The sequence below is a fragment of the Pygocentrus nattereri genome, chromosome 9 (assembly GCF_015220715.1).
Source record: "Pygocentrus nattereri isolate fPygNat1 chromosome 9, fPygNat1.pri, whole genome shotgun sequence".
NCBI lineage: Eukaryota > Metazoa > Chordata > Actinopteri > Characiformes > Serrasalmidae > Pygocentrus > Pygocentrus nattereri.
In genome coordinates, this window is record NC_051219.1 from 39,645,538 (window position 1) to 39,662,374 (window position 16,837).

The window sequence follows — 16,837 nt, forward strand, 5'->3', positions numbered from 1 at the left end:
GCCATTCAGTATTTTGCTGTGCATTAAATTAAAGCCAGAGTGAGGACATGTGGCATAAAATTTACACAGAGAAAGGCAAAATCCTCTAGATGTGTAGTCTACAGTAGTGCTCTGATACCTCAGCCAACAGTACAGCCCAGTCTGTTTTATGTGTCAACTTGAAAACTTGCGGTTTTGACAAACCATCAAGAATGGCATGGTGGACATGGCAAGCAGGTCTAATAGCCTTCATTTTTCTCAGTTAATTAACTGACATTTATATTATTTAGATAGTAAAAATATGTTAGAAAAATAGATTTAGTCATCAGCAGATGGGTTTGGTGGGTCCTGTAAGAACTAAAACCAAATTACAGTTTAGTTTGGTGGGCAAATTTGGTCAAATGTTGTTTCTTGTGCAAAAATGCATGTAAGCTCGCAACGAAATATCCATTGCATGGTCTCCAGTAGCATAAAATTAAACCCTTTTCTAACGAGATATTTTTGCTGCATGGTACTGCATGGCTTTTAACACCAACAATAATTTTTCTATGTCTTCATAACTGTTGCTGAATTAAAGGCAAGTATCTGAAGTTTCTCAGCAGCTTTACAGCAGCTTGAACTTTTTTCTTTTTAATGTATAACAGTGTGTCTCAGTTTACTAGATTGTACGGTTACATTGGGAATTCAGACTGGATGAGTTTACAGTTCATCCTTGGGGAGGAACGTATTGTTGAATGCAGGACCCCGGTGTTTAATTTAGTCTCTTATGGTATGTCTGGAAACTCCAAAGCCCACACTCAATTTGAACCCTAAACCTGTGTTCTAACCAGCTAAGAAGAGATTAGATATTATTCTAATGTTATATGCAATTATTCAAATGATATGTGAGCAGAAACACAGTTATTGTACAGGTAAACAGTTTGAAGTGCTAAAGACTTGCACATTACTGTATATATGTAGATGTAGGATATATATATATATATATATATATATATATATATATATATATATATACATATTGCTGCTGTAGGAACAAAACTATCTCCATTTTTGCTATTTGCCTGTTGCCGTTTCCATTGTGTGTACAATTCATGACAAACGGACCAAAAGAAACAGCCTGGAATTACATGAAAAAGATCTGGTTCCATTCATTTACACTGAAAGCGAAGCATGTTTTTCCCTGAAAAGTGATCATTTTGGAGATCATTATGCAAGGTTTTGTTCCAACAGCAGCAATATGTATTTGCATATGTACAATTTTTGTTTAGTGGAATTCATTTTTCAGTAACATTATATTTCATATTGGTTTCTTTATTTTTTGCCTCAAGGACACAAGAAGATGAAAGGGTGAAATAACTTACTGGGACGTATGAGAGCTGATGAACTTTAACCTGGCGTTACAGTAGAGTCTGCTATTTCAGTATTCGACCATCGACTGACTTAGATGGCCATTTGAGCCTAAGGAACTTTATTCGGCCTGTGGACACTTTTTCTTTTGTGATTCTTTCCTTGTTTCTGCTCATTTGAACATTTCAGTTTGTGCTGTAAATCCTTGGCGATCTGAGACCCTGTGTTGTTGAGTTCCTGCAAAGCAGCTCTAAATTGCCCAATTCGTCCATGACTTTCCTGGATGGTCCCTGTTCCCAGATGTGGCTGGCCTATCAAACTCCTTTACAGTGGTTTAGAGTATTTGCAGAAGGAAGAAGAATGAGTGGATGATCGCTCTTCAGGCATCGTTGAGGAAAACCCTGCAGATGGCTGCTGTGACCATAATGGATCATTAAGAACAGTGGTAACCTGTAACTGGACCTTCCATAGTTGTGTAACACCAGATATCTGGAAACGTTGTGTTGTTAGTGAGAATATGCTGAGAAAAATGTGTAAAAGACAAACATCAAGGCAGTTGGAAATCGATGATATTACATTTGTGGTTCGTTAAATTGTATTTCTCCCTGAAACCGCACTTAAACACAGCTTTAAGGACAGTGAAGTAAAAGTGTTTTAAAAGGATGAGTGCTTGCTTTTCCATGCCCATTGACCATTCACCGCTGCTGAAATTGTAGTATGTAGACGATTTGACTGTTTCTGGGGTTCATTAACCTAATGATAAATTGATAGAGCATCATTCACACCACAACCGTGAAAGCCTTGGGAATTATAATCAAAGCCAATGAAGCCTGATCGAAATCTGCTGCTGCATGCAGATATAAAATATCATGACATTTAAATACTCTGAATCAAATTTACACTCAGCTGTCTACAACTTTGCCCTCATTAAACAGCTGTTGAAATGTGAAATGTTAAAAAGTCTTCATTTTGCTCAATGATGATGTACTGAAAGGAGACACAGTGAGACTGTAGCTACTTCCGTGGGAAAAATCTGCTTGGGAAGAGTTAAAAATGGAGAAATTGAGATACACTGCTTGTATCATCTCTATAGAAAGGCATTACCAATAGAACTGGATGCTCTGGAAGTCACCATGGCCAGTGGCAAGCATCACCGAGAGGGTTATAAATTCCCCCAGTGTTGGGCTGTAGAGCAGAGGAGCTGCGTTCTCTGCACTGATGGAGCACCACCCAGCTCCTTTGGGATGAGTTGTACAGGAGATTTGTGATCCAGGAGTAATCACCTGACATCAGTTGACCTGACTGATGCAGTCAGATCCTTACAAACTTTTTGGCTTATAATGTACACTGATCAGACATAACATTATGGCCACCTCCTTGTTTCTGCACTTATTGTTCATTTTATCAGCTCCACTTACCATATCGTAAGTATGCAGAGCAGGTACTATTTGGGTGGTGGATCATTCTCAGCACTGCAGTAGCACTGATGTGGTGGTGGTGTGTTAGTGTGTGTTGCGCTGGTCTGAGTGGATCAGACACAGTGGTGCTGCTGGAGTTTTTAAACAGCTCAGTGTCACTGCTGGACTCAGAATGGTCCACCAACCAAAAATATCCAGCCAACAGCGTCCTGTGGACAGCATCCTGTGACCACTGATGAAGGACTAGAGGATGACCTACACAAACTGTGCAGCAGCAGATGAGCTATCGCCTCTGACTTCACATCAACACGGTGGACCTAACAAGGTAGGAGTGTCTAATAGAGTGGACAGTGAGTGGACACAGTGTTTAAAAACTCCAGCAGCACTGCTGTGTCTGATCCACTTGTACCAGCACAACACATGCTAACATACCACCACCATGTCAGTGTTACTGCAGTGCTGAGAATGATCCACCACCCAAATAGTACCTGCTCTGTAAGGGTCCATGGGGGTCCTGACCTCTGAAGATCAGGTAAAATGGGGCTAACAAAGTATCAGAGAAACAGATGGACTACAGTCTGTAACTGTAGAACTACAAAGTGCAGCTATACAGTAAGTGGAGCTGATACAATGGACAATGAGTGTAGAAACAAGGACGTAATCATAATGTCAAGCCTGATCAGTGTATAAAACAATATATAATGTTAAAATACTTTCATGTCACTATTTCCTGACCAGCCATGCAGTCTTTTTCAGTTTCAGGTGAGCACATACAACACAATGTCATCTAACTATGGGAAACCTTAATGGTTTCTGACGCTTTTGAAAAGATGGGTCCTTTTTTGGGTCATGACGAGTATGAAACGGTCAGCATTTTTATGACACATGGCATATGTTTACTTTTACATAGTACAAATTAAAATAAAGGTTCTGAAATTATTTTTGGTTCTAAGAAGAAACTTGGTAACATATTATTGCCATAGCCCATTAAAGATGCTTCCATTTAACTTATATTCAACACGATAAATATTCAGATCACCTTCATTTTCCTTAACTCTAACTGGCCTCTAACTCCAATCCCAACCTTACCCTTAACCCAAAACCAAAACTACTACGACTAACTCTATTACTAATACTAACTTCAGCCCTAATACTGTTGAGAATCTGTTGAGTTTTAACTAGTAGTTTGTAAATAATTCAAAGGGGACTGTAGCCCACCATGTGCTAACCTCAACATGGGAAGGACACTGGAGGCAGGGTTGAGAGCTTCAGTAGGCATGTGTAACGGTGTGGAGCAATGATGAGACGGATGCATATGCAGAGAAAAGTGAGATTTATTAAGGGCAAATCCATAATCACGGTCGAGACGGTCCATGGTCAGAGAGCCAACACGGAGAGCAGGAGGGGTGGCCATAATGAAACAAACACAGAATTCCAAACAATACACAACTCAAACATCAAACAAATCAAACAGTACATACAATACAAAGACCAACAAACAACTAGAAAAAACACAGGGCTTAAATACAACAGGGATAACAAGGGATAACAGGACACAGGTGGAGAGTCTGAAAACAAGGGGGCCGGACTGGGAAGATAAACGAAAGCACACTGACACATAAACAAAAGCACATGGAAGATCAAAACACAAGCACATGGATAACTGGGAGGGGCCAATCATGACTGCATGTTAACTTTATTTTCATGCCAAACAAAAACAGCTCAAAACCGAAGCTGGTCACTTTTCAGTGGCCTCTGAGCCTTTTCTGTCCTCCTCTCAAAATCAGGCTCTTCAGCTCCTTAGCCTTTTTCTGCGGCTCGTCTCTTTTCTCTCTCTGTTCCCTCTCTTCTTTTTGAAGGAGAGGGAAAGAGAAGTTGTTGCTCCACCTCCCAGTCATCATCCCCGCTCCACAGCTTGGCCACTGGGATCGAACATGAGGCATAGTCAAGTGGCCTTGCTGCGGAACAGGAGGCTGGGCCTGGGTGGCAGAGTTCGGGACTTGTACGCTGCCTTTATGCCTCTCGTGGCTAATGTCCTCCTCTCGTTGTGTCTCGCACCCATTGTCGGTGCCCGTGGGTCAGGTGACTAGTACAAGGACCTGTTATGTTTTTCTGTTTTTTCCATCTCCTTTAGTGTGTTTTGTGGCTTTTTGCGAGTGTAATCGGTCTGCAAAGTTACAAAGCTCAAAGCACATGCCTGAGGGAGCAACTCTCTCCCACAGAAACCACTTTTTTAAAATGCCTGGTTGCAAATCTATCAGTGCAGTCCTTTTTGCCCGCCTACCAACAAGCTTGGCACGCCCTCACACAACACACAGCAACTACTGGAGGCCGGGAAGATTCTGTTCAGGTTTTTGGTTCAGTTTGTTAAGGTTGGACTCAAATTGATACAGCAGAACCAACACCGTTTTAAGAATAGCCACCGTGGTGTCAACAATCAGAACAGAGTGGGCAATCTGACCAAGTCAAAGTGCACTGCTCTCTGAAGTGTGGCGTTTTAACTGGGCCATTCAGAGAGGGTTTATAGACATGTACAGTATAAAGAAAATGTGTTTTTGGAACATTGAAGCAAGTAAATCTGGTTTAGTAGACCCCAAAAAATATCAACATTAAAAATGAGCTTGCAACAGCCATCCATAGCCGGGAGTCCAAGAGAGCACAATTGGCCTCGCTCTCTCTGGGTGGGTAGGATGACCCCCCTTATCCCCCCATCACTCAACGCGATGCTAGTCAGTGCAGGCATCTGTTAGCTGACGTAACAGATCTGGCGGTTGTCACTTTCCTCTTTCGGCTGTCCAATCATGTTGCGTAAGCGGCAGTTCGAAAAGAAGCGGCGGCTGGTTTCACATGTCTCAGAGAAATCCTGCTTCACCCTCCTAGCATTGATGATTGGGGGAGTCCTAAGTAGCGGGTAGAATTGGAAACGACTAAATTGGGAAGAAAATTGGGTAAAAAAAAAAAAGTATAATAGGTCCTCGTTAAACATTTATAGATAACTGTTTTATTAAGCTGGCGCCACAACCTTTCAGTCTAGATTTATTATTCTTGTGGAGGTTCTTTAAACTTCAAAAATGTTCTTCAGTCTCACAGATCTCAAAAGAAGCATCCTGTTAGAGATTCAGAAAAGAAAGGAAGATCTAAAGCTGGTTCCTCTGTGGCATCACTCCAAAGAAGCCCTTTTGGCACCTTTATTTTTAAAAGTGCATGTCTTTCAAACTGTAAATCAACTAAATAGTAGTAAATTACTATAATTAATAACAGTACAAATCTCAGAGAAATGTATTTAGTTACAGGCTGTAAGAGCCTGATTTTGACTGAGAGCTTTGGCTCCTGAGTGTTGGGAAAATAAACTGGTTCAAATCAGGGGGCCAAGCACATGAGTGTGTCCTTCAGTGGATGTTGAGACAGAGAAGCATGCAGATTGCACTGAAGGGCATGGCAAAACACCCCAGCGCCTCCTGGGACGTTTCCTCTGTCGTTTACATTCAGAAAAAGTCCTTTCTAGGTGAGGCAGTGTAGAGCCAGAGCTGCTTCTCTCCGCACGTGGAGCCATGAGCATTTTAAACAGGGAACCCAGCGCATAAAAAGCCCGCTGTTGATGTCAGCGAGTGGGGAGGGTGGGGTGGGGAGGGTACAGGGTGAATACAGATCACCACATTTACAGTGTGGCCTGTTCTCTTACACTTTACCTTCACGGACATCTTTAGCGGAATTTCAAACACCTGAATATCAGAGCAGGAGATGAGTTCATGTGTACAAAGCTTAAAAATATCAATCTACTCTCTTTCGGGTTTACAGTGTGGGGAATGGAGGTCCACTGGTCAGCAGTACATTAATAGTTATAACCATCTCATTGAGAAGTGGGGTATTTCTAAAATGTTCGTAGGTCATAGCTGTATGTGAGGAAGGTGTTTGTACAAAAATTATGGTGCTGCACTAGAGTCTTACAGTCAGCATATTCATTTAGGAAAATTATTTCAGTGATGAAATTATTAAGGTTTTACTTATAAATTGACTTTAGACGGATATACTGTATCATCACTGTTCACAAAAAAATCTACATTTGTTTTGCATCATTTGACTACAGCCTTCTGTCAGAATGAATGTTTTTTCCTCTAAAAAGTTACTATTTTGGAGATGCGTTTTGTTTTGTGTTTGGAAAGTGACGATATGTTCTCGTATACTGTTTTTTTCAGATTGATTGGTGAGGTAAGTTCATTAAAGCCTCAATCAAGGACTTGCATGATAGCAAAGTGTTGTTAAGTTGTTAAGAAAAGTATTCTTTAAAAATGAAGCTACAAAAAAAAATATTGCTATGGATCCTTTTCATCCGGTCAAGTTTAAACTTTCTTGAAGTTCTTCACTCAAATCACATTTATTAAAATGGCTCTTTAAAGAGCGATCCTTTGAGGGGCGCTTGAGGGGAGCTCAGATGCGTCTATGGCTTCACTTCAAAAACCCTTTTATTTTTAAGAGTGTCAGATGGAAGCATTTTATTCGAATCAATCTAGAAATTGTGGTCCATAATGGTGGTCAGGGTCACTGAACAGATTAAAAACCAGAAACTACAAGAAAAACGTATTTCCAAGAGTGTGGAAATACAAACTAATTACAAAACTAAGAGACAAGAAACTAGAAAAAAAATAAGCTAGGAAATCAGACTCTGGGAGACATAATAGAAATCAACATCACAGAGAAATATCTGAGCTAGATTTTGAAAAGGAGTTAGGATGTTTTTACAAAGGGAGCATTAAGGACTAAACGGTCAGATCCATAAGTATTTGCACAATGATGATTTCTGTCATTTTGCCTCTGTGTGTAACACCGGGGACTGAGGAGGCAGGTGCATATGTGGAGATAAGCGAGATTTATTATGGGCAAATCCAGGGTCATGGTCAAGACAGTCCAGGTTCATGTAGCCAACACGGATAGATTTGGGTACACACATGAAGCAATAAACACAGACTGAAATCTACAACGGAGAAACAGCACGAGCATACAACCAAACAATTCAAACATCAAACAAACAAAGAAAGACCAGCACTAGATTAAGGCAAACACAGGGCTGAAATACAAGAGGCCAACCGTGACACTGTGCACCACCAGAATAGGTTGGAAATGAAGCAGTCAAGATGTTATTGAAGTGTAGACTTTCAGCAATAATTCAAGGGGTTTAACAAAAATATCACATTAACTGTTTAAGAATTACAGCCATTTTTATGTAGTGCCTCAATTTTTTCAACCACTTAAGCAATTGGACTGATAAGCAGTTTCATGGCCAGGTGTGGCCAGGTCCCTGATTATAGAAGGACTACAGTTGATTCCAAGTGTTGAGAAAGCATTTTGTAGCTGTTCACAGGAACTCTCAATATGCAGTCTGAAGAGGAGTCAATGCAAGTAAAGAGGGCCATCATTAGGCTAAAAAACCAAAACAAACCTTTCAGGGAGGGAGTAGAAACTTTAGGAGTGGCCAAATCAACAATTTGGTACATTTCTATGAAGAAGGAATGCACTGGTGAGCTCAGCAACACCAAAAGGCCTGGAAGACCGTGGAAAACAACTAAATTGGATAACAGCAGAAATCTTTCTGTGGTGAAGAAAAACCCCTTCACAGCATCTCGTCAAGTCAAGGACATTCTAGAGGAGGTTGGTGTATCATTGTCACAGTCTACAATCAAGAAACACCTTTATGAATGTAAATACAGAGGATTTACCTCATGATGCAAACCTCTGATAACACTCAGGAACAGAAAGACCAGATTAGACTAGAAAACATGTAAAATAGCTCAGTTCTGGAACAGGATCCTTTGGACAGATTGAACTAAGATTCATTTGTACCAGAATGATGGGAAAAGAATCGCTCATGATCCGAAGCATACCACATCATCTGTGAAACATGGTGGAGGCAGTGTTATAGCATGGGCCTATATGCCTGCCGACGGAATTGGGTCACTGATGTTTATTGACGGTATGAGCCTTCAGAGCATATATACAGTCAGGTCCATACATATTTGAACAGTGACACAGTTTTTGTAGTTTTACCTCTGTACACCACTACAATGTATTTGAAATGAAGTAGCCAGAATATGACCAAAGTGTAGACCTTAAGCTTTTTTTGTTGTTGAAATAAATACACTGCTTGCTTTTATTATTTGATGACTGCATTAAGTCTGAAAACCATGGACATCACCAAATGCTGTTTCTTCCCTTGAGATGCTCTGCCAGGCTAGAATAGCAGTAGCATAGAAGTAGCAGGATGAATTCTGAAGTATGTAAAGCTACATTATTTACTCAGATTGCTGCAAATGCTGCAAAACTGATATGACAGTGCTTCACAGTACAGATGGATAATGATCCAAAACATATAGTGAAAACAACCCCAGTCAATCACCTGAACTCAATCCAACTGAGCATGTTTTTCACTTACTGAAGACAAAACTGAAGGCAGAAAGACACAAACAAGCAGCAGTTGAAGGCAGCTGCAGCAAAAGCCTGGCAGAGCATCTCAAGAGAACAAACAGCATTTGGTGATGTCTATGGTTTTCAGACTTAAGGCACTCATTGAATAATAAAAATAAGCAGGGTATTTATTTCAGCTATTGAAAACTTTTGAAATCAAGTCTGTACTTTGGTCATATTTTGGCGACTTCATTTCAAATACATTGCGGTGGTGTATAGAGGTAAAACTACACAAATTGTGTCACTGTTCATATATGTATGGACCTGACTGTATATGTGCTCTGAAGGCTAATGCAATAACAAAACACAGGTAAAAGCAATGATGAAGGGAGGAGCCAGAAAATCCCAAAACCATAACAATACTGTTTGGTTGGTGTCAGTGATTGGTGTCAGTGTTGTAAAGTCTATTTTTGCAGTGATACTGAAATATGACTAGATAATCTATAGTTCATGAAATAAATAAATAAATGCTGGCAAGCAGTGTGTAGTAGGTACTATAGGAAGTGTATAAGGTAGTTGCTAGAGATTGCTCAGGTTTCCAGTTACAGGATTATTGCATCTTTATCTGTTTGGGTCAAAGTATAAACACACAGGAGGGTTGCTATTTCATTTTATTATTTGATGATTGAATTTGATCTTCACTTAAACCCTTTAAAATGTCAATAAGTGGTTCCTGGCCTTGATATACCATTCTATGAAAATCATTAATTGGAATAGAACCTGTATGTGTTGTCTGTTTGAAGAACTCTTTTTGTCACCTTTATTTTTCAGAGTGTGTTTTACAACCCCACTTCCAGTGAAGTTGGGACGTGTAAAACATAATTAAAAACAGAATAAGATGATTTGCAAATCCTTTTCAACCTGTATTCAATTGAATACACTACAAAGACAAGATATTTAATGTTCAAGCGGATAAACTTTGTTTTTTGCAAATATTCACTCATTTTGAATTTGATGCCTGCAACACGTTCCAAAGAAGTTGGGACAGGGGCAACAAATGACTGGGAAACTTGAGAAATGCTCAAAAAACACCTGTTTGGAACGTTCCACAGGTGACCAGGTTAATTGGAAACAGGTGAGTGTCATGACTGGGTATAAAGGGAGCATCCCTGAAAGGCTCAGTCGTTCACGAGCAAGGACGGGCGAGGTTCACCACTTTGTGAACAACTGCGTGAGCAAATAGTCCAACAGTTTAAGAACAACGTTTCTCAATGTACAATTGCAAGGAATTTAGGGATTTCATCATCTACAATCCATAATATCATCAAAAGACTCAGAGAATCTGGAGAAATCTCTGCAAGTAAGCAGCAAGGCAGAAAACCAACATTGAATGCCAGTGACCTTCGATCCCTCAGGCGGCACTGCATTAAAACCCGACATCATTCTGTAACGGATATTCCCACATGGGCTCAGGAACACTTCAGAAAACCATTGCCACTAAACACAGTTCGTCGCTCCATCTACAAGTGCAAGTTAAAACTCTGCCATGCAATGCGAAAGCCACATATCAACAACACCCAGAAACACCGCTGGCTTCTCTGGGCCCGAGCTAATCTGAGATGGATTGACGCAGAGTGGAAAAGTGTCCTGTGGTCTGATGAGTCCACATTGCAAATTGTTTTTGGAAATCATGGACGTCGTGTCCTCTGGGCCAAAGAGGAAAAGGACTGTCCAGATTGTTATCAGCGCAAAGTTCAAAAGCCAGCATCTCTGATGGTGTGGGGGTGTGTTAGTGCCCATGGCATGGGTAACTTGCACATCTGTGAAGGCACCATTAATGCTGAAAGGTACATACAGGTTTTGGAGCAACATTTGCTGCCATCCAAGCAACGTCTTTTTCAGGGACGTCCTGCTTATTTCAGCAAGACAACGCCAAGCCACATTCTGCACGTGTTACAACAGCGTGGCTTCGTAGTAAAAGAGTGCGGGTACTAGACTGACCTGCCTGCAGTCCAGACCTGTCTCCCACTGAAAATGTGTGGCACATTATGAAGCGCAAAATACAACAACAGAGACCCCGGACTGTTGAGCAACTGAAGTTGTACATCAAGCAAGAATGGGAAAGAATTCCACCTACAAAGCTTCAACAATTAGTGTCCTCAGTTCCCAAACGCTTATTGAGTGTTGTTAAAAGGAAAGGTGATGTAACACAGTGGTAAACATGCCCTTGTCCCAACTTCTTTGGAACGTGTTGCAGGCATCAAATTCAAAATGAGTGAATATTTGCAAAAAACAATAAAGTTTATCGGTTTGAACATTAAATATCTTGTCTTTGTAGTGTATTCAATTGAATATAGGTTGAAAAGGATTTACAATTCATCGTATTCTGTTTTTATTTATGTTTTACACAACGTCCCAACTTCATTGGATTTGGGGTACAGTAGAGACAATATTGAAGTGAGTTGGGAAATATTAGTCAGTTTAAAACTGTGTGTATTTATATATATATATATATATATATATATATATATATATATATATATATAGGGTGTATATATACAGTTTATATATATATATGTAAAGTTACCATTTTAGAGATACGAGGTCATTTAGGAGATACAGCAGCAATATAATATAGACGTAATATATATGACTCCACTCTCCCTCGATGTTAGCTTCACTCCTAGCTTCTGCTTTGCCGTTGAGTGAACCCTTTTCATTGGTAACTACACTGAGCTTCGTCTCTCAGTCAAGGTAAAGCTGCATGCACTGACTCTAATTAAATCTGGCACCATGACCTGGCGCACACCATGGCTTTCAATCAGAATTATTAATGAGCAAAGCTGAGAGTCACCACTCCATCAGGAGGCATACAGCAACTTCATATAGAATAAAAAATAACATGTCTTTTCTCTTTACTGTTATTCACATGTAAATTGGAGTGAGCTTCATAGAAACTGAATGATTCTTTGTAGAAGGTCTGCAGGAGCCTCTGATCTATGGACTCTGGTGGATTAGATTACCGTTTCGCAAAGCAGTTTCTGTCCGCCAACGAAAAGGACGACTCGGGGTTAAACAAATTGTTAAGGGCACGGTGGCATCCGCCAGGCGCTGGATCAAACATATCCTAGGTCATCCCCAGCTTTCCTCTCCAGCGATCTACTGCCTCTCTATTGAGGTTCTTTTGAAATGTCATAGCAATTACATTCAAAAATAAAACAGGGCAGCAAACCTGAGTCATTCCTTGACATCAGTGCCAAGTCTTCATGCTAATTAGCATGGGGCTTTTTTATTTTTTACCAAAAACAAACAGGCTTTTACCACCTTGGTACCATTTTATTTGTCAAATAAGTGTGTGAAGCATGGGGGTGGCAGTTGGTGGGGTGAAGCAAAATGCAAAGACGCAGATACATTGTTTTTTTCTTAAGTCAACCTGAAATCAGAATTGACCTATTTACCATGTTAGTCATGCCACTGGTCAGACTGAACACAAATAATTAAAAAAGAAGCATTTTAATGTAAGTGTAATGCCTTTTAACCCACACTCAAAAACATCTTTTTAGTTCTGATTACATCACTGTGCAGCAGTGGGTGGGGAAAAATAAGATCAACCAATAATATCATGTTTTAACTCCCCCACCACCTGCACCTGTCACTTAGTGAAACCCTCAGCTAGCTCTGAAACCCTACCTGATGCTGTTTCACTCAGAAATATGTCACAATATGGAAAAACATATGCTGATTTTCTGATTCACGTTGACTCTGAAATTAATGTTTTTAAAACCCAGCCTGGCATCTGAACCTGGCAACGGTCTGATGGTAAAACAACTCAAGATGCTGCTTCAGTGACAACTTATATATAAAAATGCCACTAATTTTGTTTAAGGGATGCCTTTATAAACTAAATACTGAGGGTTATGCCTTTCAATTTGTTTTCCAAACATGAACACAAACCATTTAGCGTCCCAAAATCTGCATCTATATGTCACTGACTGCTGACTCTCTTATCTGTAAATGTTGAAAGAGCATGCTTTAGCACTCTGGCTGCCTTCTTTGTTTGAAATCCTTAAAACTGCAGCTTTAAATATGAAATTTTGCTTTAAAGTGTTTTCCTTTAAAGAACACAGGGGACTGCCTTTTAACCACAGCAATTATTCTGCTCCCCAAGTCGCCGAATAGCACACAAAGAAACATAATAATAATCACAAAGTTATTATATCTGTTGTAGTGAAGCTGTACACAACTATTGGGGTATTGTGAGTTGCATTCTGCTTGGCTATCTGCACTTCAGTGCGCTAGTTTTAATTTATCATTCCGTGATGAGTCTTTTGGAGCAAGACATTCTCACTGGATTAAAAAATGTTAGTGAAGCTCACGGCACCAAATCTTAAGTTATTCAAAGAAGTTATTTACGGAGACCCGCTGGTGACATCCTGTATAAATAAAAAATAATGTGTGGCCACACCTTATTAAGCAGTGGAAACGAGATCCTAATGCGTGGCCATGATTTAGTAAGGCATGGAAACGAGATGATTAAGTCGTGGCTAGGACTTAGTAAGACGTGGGAATGAGATTGCAGTTTACTAAGTTGTGGCCACGCATTAGGATCTCATTCCCACACTTTACCAAGTCATGGGCACACATTATTTTTATTTATACAGGATGTTAACAGCGGGGCTCCGTAGTTGTTTGTACTTTTTCCTGTCTTGCATGTTTCCTGGTGTATATCACAGTGCTACAGCCAGTGGTTGGGGTTAAAGTCGACAGTTTGGTTGGGTGTGGGGTGGTGTTTAGAGGGGGGTTGGGTGGTTGCAGTACCACATCACCTTATATCTGTGTGATTATTAATAAACAATGAGTTGTGACAATAATAATGACGTTAAAAAGAAAATATTAATGTCCGTGTAAAAGGCAGGGTGGTGCTGTGACCAAGGAAGGAATACTGGCCCGGGAGGAAGTCGACAGTTATGTGATGAAAGTCGGGTTGGCGTCAGTTAATCGCTGATGACATTATGATTAAAACCATAGGAGAAGTGAATGCTTTCAGCGCGAAGCCATGGGTTTGTAGAGTGTGACGTGCCCTTTCCAAAGAACCCTGGTGTAACGGTTGGGAGCGAGGAGGCGGACGCATATGCGGAGATAAGCGACTTTTATTAAGGGCAAATCCAGGGTCGTAGTCCAGACAGTCCAGGTTCAGATATCCAACATGAAGCGCTCGAGAGTCAGACATGACGAAATCTCAAAACAGACGAATCAATCCAACATCAAACATCAAACATTACAAACAACAAAGACCAAGTGGCAAACACAGGGCTTAAATAATCACAGGGTAAATGAGGGACAGGCGGGAACACAGGTGGAAACAATCTGGGGAAACAAACAAGGGGGCTGGACTAAAAACAAAAACAAAAACACAACATGAACACATGGACAGGACTGGGAGGGGCCAATCGTGACACCTGGAATCGTATTGCTAGCTTTCAGGGTGGATACTGTGGAATACCCTGGAATCTCACAATTTTGAATCACACATAGACACACACCCTTTGTGGTCTTGACTCTCCCCGGACTTTATAACGATGAGATTCCTGACTTGCAAGACTAGGAGAGCAGAGATGAAGAAATTAAGATCATTTGTGAGTAAATGAATTTCAGTGGAGAATCAGATAAAGGCCACTTTACAAGTCGATTAATTGACAAACAGGAATGACACCTATGCTACTCTAGAGCAAAGAAGTATTTCAATTCAGTTCACACTACAGGCTATCATTGCTCTAACAGGCAGCCATTAGCATCATTATGAATGTCAACAGTATTTAAATTCATGCTGATCTAATTCCATCAATCACCTTCTCTGCAGAGTTCTACTCTATATATCATTATGTATTGATTTGAATATTTCCAAATTTATCTTGCCTCAGCCGCCACTTAGCCTGTCAGATATCATTTGAAGAAGATTACAGTTTATGTGAAATATTTCATGAAATATGTGATTTGAATTTTACATTTTCCCCCATATGGTGGAACAGGGAGTTCAGGGAGGCAGTTAATAATGCAAAAATAACTTTATTCCAAAACAGTGGAAAGAATCTCTACTGCTGAGAATGTGTTTGCGGTGTTGCATTTACAAGCACAGTAAAAAGTACAATATCTCAGACTAATATAATAAGTAATCCACTTGAGAGACCAGGCAGTTAAACTGAGGAGGCAGAAAACACAGCGCAGCTACAGCATTTCACCATGATGCTTTTTACAGGTTACAAACATGCACAACATAACAACGTATAAGGTTAAATAAAACTATAATATGATGTGAAATGATAATTATGTGCAACTTAGATTTTTCGCTCTCTGTCCATATATATGTGTAAATATGAAATACTTTGTTAGTTACTTCATCATAAACACTATACAGGTGAACTGTAGGTTTACAGTTACTGACAGCAGCCCATCCGTTGCTGTACAGTACATCAGCCCCCCTCTACCATTTCCATCAGTGAAGGACCATCTTATGACCACTGCTGACCACATATTATTTGGCTGGTGGATCATTTTCAGCACAGCAGTGAGAACAAAATAGTGGTGGCATGCTAGGGAGTGTCGTGCTGGTGTGAGGCTCAGCAGTGGGGCTGGAGTTTTCATTAATCTCAGGGTCAATGTTGGGCTGAGAATAGTCCTGCGATCAGACTCTGAGCACTGATGAAGGACTAAAGGGAAAGAGATGAGCTGTCGTATCTAATGTTACATCTACAAGGTGAACCAATGAGATAAGTGAACAATTGAGTGGACACATTGTTTAAACACTCCACCATGTCAGTGTCATTGCACTTCTGTGAATGATCCACCACCCAAATAACATGTGATCAACAGGGGTCCTTTGTTTTCTTTCCATTGGTGGTTGAGATAGAGGGCAGCTGATAAAACTGGCGCCTACATGGTAGGTGTTTCCAATAAAATGGCCAATGACTACAAGGATTTCATGTGATGTTTATGTAAGTATAGTTTTGCATGTATGCAGAGAAACAAACTGTAGTCCATCTGTTTCTCTTCATGCTTTCTTAGCCCACTTTTACCCTGTTCTTCAATGGTCAGAACCCCCGCAGGACCCCCACAGAGCAGGTACTATTTGGATGGTGGGTCATTCTCAGCACTGAAGTAACACTGCCGTGGTTTTGGCGTGCGTGTGTTGCACTGGTCTGAGTGGATCAGACACATTAGTGCTGCTGGAGTTTGAGTCACTGCTGGACTGAGTATAGTCCATCAACCAAAAATATCCAGCCAACAGCGTCCTGTGGCCACTGACAAAGGACTGTGCATTAATAGATGTGCTACTTTCTCTGACTTTACATCTACAAGGTGAACCAACAAGGTAGGTGTGATAAAGTGGACAGTGAGTGGACACAGGTTGAAGTTTGAACACCCGTGTTTTGTCTTGTACATGTGTTTGTTTTACTCCAAATTGTTGCATCTCAAACAGTCCTTTTTTGCACCTTTTTGGCAGTTCTAAGTTTAGTTGTTACCTCAGGATTGCAGGTGGTGTGTCAAACCAGTCAGATGGAAATCTAAAAGCAATGATGAGTGTGAGTGTGTGTGACTGTGTGTGTGTGTGTGTGGGGGGGGGGTGTTAGGGTGATATTTGAACTTTTGTGTGTTTGTTTCACTTTTAACTGTAATGTCATAACTCATCAGGGCTC

At 40.4% G+C, this 16,837-nt stretch overlaps 1 protein-coding gene across 3 annotated transcripts in view; it reads left to right on the forward strand.

The window, feature by feature from the left end:
* The window catches only part of tafa1a (TAFA chemokine like family member 1a), an 84,410-nt gene extending 82,133 nt beyond the window's left edge, over positions 1 to 2,277 (forward strand). For all 3 annotated transcript variants that reach the window (XM_017712712.2, XM_037541067.1, XM_037541068.1), the window contains exon 6: positions 1,308 to 2,277. The gene's annotated coding sequence lies outside the window, so the exon portion shown is untranslated. The remainder of the gene's footprint in view (positions 1 to 1,307) is intronic.
* Positions 2,278 to 16,837: the final 14,560 nt, after the last annotated feature.